Source organism: Mus pahari, chromosome 6 (assembly GCF_900095145.1).
Source record: "Mus pahari chromosome 6, PAHARI_EIJ_v1.1, whole genome shotgun sequence".
Lineage (NCBI taxonomy): Eukaryota > Metazoa > Chordata > Mammalia > Rodentia > Muridae > Mus > Mus pahari.
The window spans coordinates 92,083,464-92,093,787 of record NC_034595.1 but is presented as its reverse complement, the minus strand read 5'-3'; the positions used below and the strand labels follow the sequence as shown (position 1 = coordinate 92,093,787).

General features: G+C 46.6%; 1 protein-coding gene across 1 annotated transcript in view; it reads right to left on the bottom strand.

The window, feature by feature from the left end:
* The window catches only part of Fbxo42 (F-box protein 42), a 60,749-nt gene extending 51,705 nt beyond the window's left edge, over positions 1 to 9,044 (bottom strand). The window contains exon 1 of the mRNA XM_021200007.1: positions 8,777 to 9,044. The gene's annotated coding sequence lies outside the window, so the exon portion shown is untranslated. The remainder of the gene's footprint in view (positions 1 to 8,776) is intronic.
* Positions 9,045 to 10,324: the final 1,280 nt, after the last annotated feature.

The window sequence follows — 10,324 nt, the reverse complement described above, 5'->3', positions numbered from 1 at the left end:
AAAAACCAAAAAAAAAAAAAAAAAAGACGAGGTTTCTCTGTGTAGCCCTGCCTGTCCCAAAACTCACTCTAGCGCAGAGAGTAAAGCCTCAGACTCAGAGATCCGCTGCCGCTGCAGCTGCCTCCAGAGTCTGGGCTCACAAGCGTCTGCAGTGTCCAGCATGCTCCTGATTTCACTGCTTCTCATTTACCACTCCAGCTCAGTTTACAAATGCTGCTTCTTTTTTTTGTTTTGTTTTTTTTTTTTTGGGTGGCAGGGGGGGCGTCGAGACAGGGTTTCTCTGGGTACCCCTGACTGTCCTGGAACTCACTCTGTAGACCAGGCTGGCCTCGAGCTCAGAAATCCACCTGCCTCTGCCTCCAAAGTGCTAGGAATAAAGGCGTGCGCCACCACTGCCTGGCCAGTTTACAAATTCTAACGTCAAGCTGACGCGTTCCCACCGCAGTGCCATACAAGTGAAGGATGATACCTAGCTAGGACCAAGGCCTTAACTATCATGCTTTTGTTTGTGTTTTGATTTTGTTGTTGTCTGTGAAGGCACTGATTCTCCATACTCCTGTCTTGGCCTCCCAAGTCTAGAATTATAGATATATGACACATTTAGTCCTGGTACATCATTAAAGCTACAAACCACAAATCAAAGCTTGAAATGGGACAGGGTTTAGTTCAGTGGTTAAGCACTTCCCCTCTATATTGAAGGCCCCAAGTTCAATTCTAAGCAGCTAAGAAAATTAGAACAAGCCAGGCGTGGTGGCACACGCCTTTAGTCCCAGCACTCGGGAGGCAGAGGTAGGCAGATTTCTGAGTTCGAGGCCAGCCTGGTCTACAAAGTGAGTTCCAGGACAGCCAGGGCTATACAGAGAAACCCTGTCTCGGAAAAAAAAAAAAAGAAAAGAAAAGAAAAGAAAAAAGAAAAAAAAGAAAATTAGAACAAAACTAGAAAACACTCTCAACAGGAGAGACTCTAGATAAACAGAGTGCATCAGCGTGGGCTGTACTAGCAAACAAGCAGGCAGAAACACCCCAAGTTCTTTCTGTATCTTTTGGTTTTCTTTTTCAGTGCTGGGGAAATCGGTCTTGGACATACTATGCTATGCAAGCTCTCTATCACTGAGTGATACAGCCCAGAACAGCCAATCCTCCTGTTTCAGCCACTGAGTGCTCCATTCCATTCATGTGAAGCACTGTTCTCAGATGACTCCATGAAACGAACTGTATTGGTGCGTGGAGAAGATATACCACTGCTCCAACAGTGTTTGCTCTCTCCCTTCTCACAGTTGTCCTAACAGCACTCATCAGAGAGTTTCCCAGACACTCCTCCCGACAGGATGGAAAGGATGGGGTGAGGCAGGGTTTCTCTGTGTAGCCCTGCCTGTCCTAGAACTCACTCTCCAGTCTAGGCTGGCCTCCAACTCACAGCAATCCTTCTGCCTTAACTACTGACTGCTGGTATTAGAAGCATGAGATGCCAACCACACATGAATCTGATACCAGCCTGGTCTACACAGAGTTCTAGGCCAGTCAAAAATACACAGTGAGGGCTGGTGAGATGGCTCAGCGGGTAAGAGCACCCGACTGCTCTTCCAAAGGTGCAGAGTTCAAATCCCAGCAACCACATGGTGGCTCACAACCATCCTTAACAAGATCTGACTCCCTCTTCTGGGGTGTCTGAAGACAGCTACAGTGTACTTACATATAATAAATAAATAATTTAAAAAAAAAAAAATACACAGTGAGACCCTGTCTCCAAAAAAAGCATTTCAGGCCTAGGCTACATAGTAAATGACTACCGGGTCACATTGTGCAAAGCATGAGACTCTGTCTCAAATAAACAACCCCCGATCCCTTGTTCTTTAAACACAAGGCCACTAGCATGACATGTTATTAAAAGATTTGTTTTTACTTATGTGTTTATGCAGGACTAAGTGCAGGTGTCTGTGGAAGTTAGAGAACACGAGCTGGAGTGACAGGTGGTTGTGAGCTGCCCCATATGAGCTGAACCCCAGGCCTCTGCAAGAGCTCTCAACTACTGAGTCACCTCTCCAGCCCCGACATGTTCTTTGCTTTATAATTTGGGGGTGGAGGGGGGCTGGGGGGGGCTGAGGATTAAGCCCAGTTAGGGCCTTGTGTATGCTAAACAAATACTGTATCACTGAGCTACAGCCTCAACTCTGGTTAAAACCTTTCTTGGATTTATTATTTATGTGAATCAATGTGTTGCTAGCCACTGTTTGGGTGGAAGGACTCAAGTCTCTTCATTGCTGGGTCATTTCTTCAATCTGACCTCCTCTGCCCCCTTTAAACTTTCTTGTAATGAACTATACCGCTGGCTACCATTCTGAAGTACACAGTTTGGAGGCATTAAGACCTTGTGCTCACTGTGCACAGTACCCTTCTCAAACAGTCCACATTCTCCATTCTCCCCTGCCCCAACTTCAGGATACTATCCTCAATGGCGGCTACCATTCTACAGTCTGTTTATTGATAGGGATCTGACAATCACTTGTGAATGGATTCATACAGTATTTTCTCTTACACGTTAGGCTTATCTCTCATAGCACAGAATTTTCCAGGTTCACCCATAAGTTGTTAAAAATCTCAAAATGATGTTATCTATTAACATTTTAAGTGTACATGCCAGGTATAGCCTACCTCTGGAAATGTCCAATTAAACCTTAGCACAATCAAGGCTCAGGAGATAGTTCAGTGTGAAAGTGTTATTTATGTAAGCATGAAGACCTGAATTCAGACCACCACCCACACAAAAATTAGGGCAGAGCAGCATGTATCCCAGGACTCAGCAAGTGGATAGACCTCTGAGGCTTGCTCCACAGCCAGTCTAGCCAATTTGTGAATTCCAGGTTCTATCAGATTCAGACATACACATGCATGCACACACGCACGCATACACACACACACACAGAAAGAGAGAGAGGAAGAGAGCAAGGGGGCTTTAAAAAAGACTTTAAAAATAAACTTTATAATGAAGAGAAAAAAACAACCCCACAATCTAACTAGCCTGCCTTCTAAGAGCATGAAGGAGCGTTTGGCGAGCATGAGGAACACTACCTGCTGAAATGAAAACTTGCTTGCCCTTGTAGGCACTAATGGAATTACCTCAAAACTGTGTATGACTATGTTGAAATGTAAAAGCAAGTTACTGTTAAGGCTGAAAGTATAGCTCAGTGGTAGAGTGGTGGAGGTGGGCAGTGACCAGAGCACAGAGAAGTCCCCGGGTTCAACTCAGAAGGAAGAGAGGGAGGGAGGGGGGCAGGCAGGGAGGGGAGCAGGGAGGGAGTTATCAAAGCTAAGCTACAATCCATAACAAGAAAGTTTTACATAATACCTACATGCTTATCATTCACACACACACCCACACATACACACACATACACTAAAAACACACCATCCCAAAGTACCACACAATACTTCCACTTTCTGAAGCAAAACATAGAGTAACATTGCGAAAAACGAAAAGATTTTTTTTTTTACAAATTAAAAATAAAAAATGTGGGCTGGTGAGATGGCTCAGTGGGTAAGAGCACCCGACTGCTCTTCCGAAGGTCCGGAGTTCAAATCCCAGCAACCACATGGTGGCTCACAACCATCCGTCACAAGATCTGATGCCTTCTTCTGGAGTGTCTGAAGACAGCTTCAGTGTACTTAAATATAATAAATAAATAAATCTTTTTTTTAAAATAAATAAATAATGTAATACAAGCACATCCAGAATTCACAGCAAATTTGCCTTCTAATTACATAAATCAGTAAGGAACTGCAAATTTCAAGTAACAGGAATTCCACTAAGTCATAATTTCTAAGATTTGCAATGTCACAGGAACAATTTCAGAAATAACATGTATTATGCGCTCAATTCTAGGTGATTTTAAAATAACTTATAAATAGGTCATCTCCTTCATGTAACAAACTGTCACAGAGCAGACTAATGAGTGACTGGGTATGTAGCTCAGCTGGTGGGGCACTCGAAGGGTGTGCACACACAGCCTACACCTGGACCATCAGTACCAAATAAATCAGGCTTGGTAGTGCTCACAGGCCTGTGGTCCTAGCACCGGGAAGGGAGAGACAACAGGATCACAAGTCCCAAGTCATCTTCTGTTACACAGTAAGTTCAAGGCCTGTGAAAATATACAGTGCTGGGCACGGTGCACGAATCTGTAATCCCAAGCCTGGATAGCAGGAGGCAGGAAGACAGATAACAAGTTTCAGGCCATCTCGGAATCCACTGAACTTGTCTCAGAACAAAACCAAACAATCAAACATTAATGGGGGAGGAAAGAGGGTGGAGAGATGGCTCAGGACCACAACACCTGAGTTGGGTTCCCAGCAACCACATGGCTGCTCAAAACCTCTGCAACCCCAGTTTCACAGGATCCAATGCCGCCTTCTGGCCTCCATGGGCATGGGCTCACAAACATACATGTAGCACAAATATACATATAGGCAAAGGACCCATACACACTAAAAAAAAAAAAAAATGTTTAAAGCACAAAACAGGGCTGGGCATGTAGCTCAGTGGCAAAGTATTTGCCTAGTGTTTGCAAGGCCAGGGCTGGATCCCTGGCACACACCACCACCATCATAACCATCACCACCACTACCACCACCACCACCACCACCACCACCACCACCACCACCACCGTCATCACTGAAGCCACAATTAAAACACAATGCCTCATGTGCTAGTTTGCCCCAAAAAAATTTTTTTTAAAAGTGTCACTCAAAAATTGCCTCATTCAGAATCTGCAAAACTTTCACTAATGTGAATGCTTGCTGCCTGCACCTGTGACTCACTCAGAAAGACTCTCCCAAGGCTGCTAGATCTTTGACAATTCAGAAACTATAACTGGGGCATGCATGCTGTGTAGGAAGCATCATGACGGTGAATGAATAAAAGGGGAAAGAACTCAGAACAAAAACTTTAAGTATTCCTAAGCCATTCGTGGCAATGCACACCTAGAATCCCAGCCCTAGGAAAGGCAGGAAGAGGATGGGGAGGCCCCGGGATGGCATAAGCTACTTACTGACACAAGAAAGAAATAAACAACAGCTGGATTCCCAGCACCTACATGATGGTTCACAAGCACCCACTACTCCAAGTGTGTGTGTGTGTGTGTGTGTGTGTGTGTGTGTGTGTGTGAAGGGGGAAGGGTCCCATGTCCTCTTCTAAACCCTGAGGGCACCAAGAAGCACACGCTGAATATACATGCCTGCAGGAAAAACATCCATACACATAAAATAAATCTAAAAAAAAAAATTAAAGAAATAAACAAGCCTGGCGGTGGGGGCACATGCCTTTAATCCCGGATCTCTGTGAGTTCAAGGCCAGCCTGATCTACAAAGTGAGTTCCAGGACAGCCAGGGCTATGTAGTGATATCCTATCTCAAAAAAAAAAAAAAAAAAAAAAAAGCAAACGCAAGAATAAAAAATAAATAAATGAAAGAAAGAAATGACTGGGCTGGAGAGATGGCTCAGCGGTTAAGAGCACTAACTGCTCCAAAGGTCCTGAGTTCAAATCCCAGCAACCACATGGTGGCTCACAACCATCTGTAATGAGATGTGTCTGCAGGCAGCTACAGTGTACTTAGATATAATAATAAAAAAGAAAAGAAAGAAATGACTAACAGACTAGGCAAAGCTCTGAGAACCTCCCTTCTCTCCCCTAGTTGGAAGAGCACACTTACTGTACTACCATAAGCACACTGATTTTCTTGTCTGGCTTTCCAACCAGCCTCAAACAATTTTTAGATTTAAAAAAAAAAAAAAAAGCTGTCCTTTGAAATCATCAGTACCTCCTTCCTCAGTACCCAACACATAGAGGACCTTTTAATAGATGTTTTACTGAAAATATAACCTTCTATTTCTCTTGTACTCTTTTGTTTTGGGTCCCCCCCCCAATAGTGTGGGTCTCATTATGAAGCCCTGATTATCCTGGAACTCACTCTGTAGACCAGGCTGGCCTCAAACACACAGAGATCTGCCTGCCTCTGCCTCCTGAGTGCTGGGATCAATTGTCTGCCATGACCAACTATTTTACATATTTCAGCGTTTGCTCTTTCAGAACATTTTCACAAACCTTATCTCTTTTCATCTACATAATTACCTTGTAAAGTGGGAATCCTATTATTGAACCAAGGAGCTTTGGGCTTGATTAAGAATTTTTAACTCACTAAGATGTCCTGAAAACACAGTCACTCTGCTCATCTCTAAACAGTTTCCCTGGAGACTTCAGTGTGCTTATAACCCCAGGCTTTGCCAGTCTTCCCTTTGCCAGGTCTTTACAGAAGGCAGCCATCACACGGCTACATAAAATGATATCCGACCCTAAGGAGTACTCTAGGAGCTGGGCAATGGTGGCACACAACTGTAATATGTGGCACTCAGGAGACAAAAGGCAGGCAAATCTCTTTGTTCAAGGCCAGCCTGGCCTACAGAGCGAGTTCCAGAACAGTCAAGGCTATACAAAGAAACCCTGCTCAAAAAAACCAAAAACATTTAAAACTATAAATAAAATATTGAAGAAGCATCCTAGGGTTAGAGTGATTAAAAGCTCAGTGGTTAAAAGTGCCTTCTGATCTTGCAGAGGATTCAGGCTGTGCTCCGTTCACCCAAATCAGATGGGACTCCCCAGCTCCAGGGGGTCTGATGCCTCTGCTAACACATGGACATTTTTTTCTCTCTACTGCCCTTCTCCCTCCCTCCCCCATACACACACACAATCTTTTAAATAATAAAAATAACTGTTTAAAAGAAAAAGAATGCAGGGGCTGGACAGATAGTTAAATTGGTTCTTCCTCTAGAGGACCTGGGTCCCATTCCCAGCACCCACATGGCAGCTCACAACTGTCTAACTCCAGTTCCCAGGAAATAGATACAAGGTACTAGACATGCAAATGGAAACGCACAGGGGCATGCTGGCAAAAGTACCCATAAACGTAAAATAAAAAAGGTAAATCTAAAAACAAACAAACAAACAAGCAAGCAAGCAAACATGCCGTCCTTTGCAGTTTTCCTGATCTTTCTCATGTTGCACCTGAGTCATGTAAGGAAACAAGCCGAAATGCTGTGGAGTGAATAAAGTCCCATCGTTCCACCAAAACCTGAACGCTGTAGTACAGTGTTGTAGACAGATAGTGCATGATGTCAAACCACCACTGATTCCACAATCCTCTATTAGCAAAATAATAGGCAGAGCAGCCCTCTGATTCCCTACTCCTGGTTTAACTCACATCTTTAGCTAAGAAACTAAGGAGGTCTACACACTTCTATTTAAAAAAAAAAAAACGGATTTAAGAAAGGGAAAAATGGTCAAAGAGCTAGCTAATATTAAATGAACTAATTGCCATCCTAACTTAATACTTGTCACTAAGGGGAAGTGCATAAAGCTCTCACGATTCAATGTAGAATGAATGTTATAAATTGGGTTTATTTCTTAAGCAAACAGCTACGGTATATAAACTGTTTAACATGCAACAGAAAGGACACCCGACCAGACTAGACAAGTGAATACTCTCTGTCAGAAATATGACACAAGGGGCATCCCTGCCCAGCTTAAGAGCTGCAGGCTGAATTCTAAGTAATGGTATCTCTTCGCCAATTTCCCTTGTCCCTTTAAATCCATGATGTCATCATTCTTAAACACAAGCAAAACCCGATGTGTTACAAAAGACGTTTGGTGTGTCCAAGCAAGAGATGGCCCCAACAATTCACAACAGCACAAATCCAAGTGAAGCCATTCTTGCTCAATGAAAAGGCCACCCGGCATCAAACATCTTCTCTACCCTAAAGAAATGAAACCAAGGTCTCTCAATTACTACCATTTAAACAACAACAAAAAAGTTCCGAGAAAAATAAATAAATAACAAAAATAGTGGAGTCCGGCAAGTGAAACCGGTAATGAGTCTGGTTCTGAATCTTAGATCCATCGGAACGCTACCACTGTAAAGTCCAAACGCTTTGGCCACTGAGAAACGAAACAAAGCTTTTAATTTCCTACTAAAACTCAGAGGATCCAACAGACAAAGCAATCGGCTTATTCCAAAGGTTTCCAACCAACTCCAGCATCTCAAGTTTTCTCAAGCTGAAGCTACCAGGCTCTCTCACCTAATTGTGGTTTTCTTGATTTGCAAACTCGTTGCCACCTTCCACAGCCAATTCTCACCGGGGCAAGCCTTCCCTCAGTCACAACGTGGACTGCTGTCTCCAGCCAGGAGAGCTGCAGTTCCCACCAAGAGAACACTCAAGACGGCTAGGGGTCAGGAAAGGAACTGCTTGTGTTTCATTTCGTCAGCCGACTCCCCAAAAAAAATCATCTCTTGGGCAGCTGCAGCTTCCGAGACGCCCGCCGACCCCCTCGCCGCAGCCCCAATTCGGGAAGGCAGCGAGCGGACTCCCACTCTTCACCGAGGACTTCAGGGTGTCAGGGGGCGGGGTGAGGCTCCATGACACCCCGAAAGCCATTCTCCACCCCCTGGCCGCGCATCCTCTCCCGGCCCGGATGAGGACCAGGACCACCCTGATGAGGAGAGGACACCGCTCTGCGCCCATCCCGAGGGCTGGCTGCAAAAGGGGCGCCCGTCCCCACCTCAGCCTGGGAAGCCGAGGATGACGACAGCAAGACCCCAGGCCCGCCAAGACCCACGCCCGCGCAGGACACGGGGCCCGCGCCGGACTCGGGGTGCCCCGGGGTCCCAGGGCATGAAGCGCAGAAGGCGTCGGCTCCCGGCCGCGGCCCCGCACCCGGAGAGGCCTCACCTGGCCCAGACCGCTCCGCGCTCTCGGTTTCGCGTCTCCGGCGACGGTGGCGAAGAAGCCAGGGCCGGGGCCAGCGCACAGCCGCTCTGCCTCAGGTCGGTGCTTGCTGTGCTCGGGGGATCTTCACCGCTGGCGGAACCCGGGGTCGCCCGGAGCCGCCATCTTCCTCCGCTCAAACGCCGTCGCGGCTGCCACCGCGCCTCCACCGCCGCCACCGCCGCCGTCCCCGATGCCACCGCCGCCGCTGCTGCTCAGACCGGGAGACGACAGCGCGCAGTGCGCATGCGCCGGGGCGGGGCGGGGCGCGGAGGAAGCGCGCGCGCGCGCGCACACACACACACGTCAGCGCGACCGGCCTTCCGCGCGGCGGCCGCTGGGCGGCGCCATGTTGAGAAGGGCCGAGGGCGCGGAGCTTTCTAGGACTCTTGTCCGCGATCGGCGCGGCTGAGCGCCGGTATCCGAGCTGTTTTTCCGATTGTTTGAGACTGCAGACTTAGATTAAGGCACTTGTGCCCCCAGGTACCCACGGGTTGAGCATAGAGAAAGGGCAGTGGCGAACGGAAGTGCCTTTTAGGTATCCCCAGGGAGAGGAAGCTCCCAGCGTTCGGGGCGTCTGGGAACTGTAGCAGCAGCTATGTTGCCACCACCTCTAAAAAAAAAAGAAAAGAGGAAACCCAGTCTCATAACTCCCCATGTAGAGCGGAGCCTGGGAGGAAACAAGCCTGTGTGTTTCTCTGTGCTTCCCACTGTGGGCATCACCGAGGAGTGGGGGCCCCCTCCCACAAAAGAGTCTCACTTCAAGAAAGCTGTGTGTAGGTGAGAACCTTCTAGAACCCATCCCTACGGATGTGGTTTAAGGAAATGCCAGACACAGAGAGCTCAAGCTCTTGTGCAATCGGAGCATTCTGAGACATCAAGCAAATAGCCTTGGGATAAAGTGGACCTAGGCTAGCCGCCCGTGAGACGTGGTATTAGGTCAGAAGTACCACGAGGCTTGGTGACACTCCTTTAAGTCCAGTTATGCAGGAGGTTTAAGGGCGAGAATTGCTTGATCCAGGGAATTTGAACCTACTTTGAGGAACCTCAATCTACAAAAAAAAAAACAAAAATAAAAAAACATTTTATGTTCCTCATATGAGCATTACAAAAAACTCTGGCACACAGTATGTGAGAAACTAAGAAATTCTATTGGCCTGGCATGGTAGTTGACCATTCATCCCAGCACTTGGGAGGCAGAGGTAGGTAGATTTCTGAGTTCAAGGCCAGCATGGTCTATATAATGAGGCCCTATCTCAAAGAAAAAGAGAAGTCTTGGCTTGCAAAATGGCCCAGCAGGTAAGGGTGCTTCCCCCAAGCTTGAAGACCCGAGTTCAATGCCTAGAACCCACATGATAGAGGGAAAAAGCCAACGCCAACTCCCACAGATCCCCCTATGATCTTCATTCTCAATGACACTTGTGAACATATATACAGTAAATATTGCATGTGCCTGAACATATCATGTGCACCGTGTGTGTGTGTGTGTGTGTGTGTGTGTGTGTGTGTGTG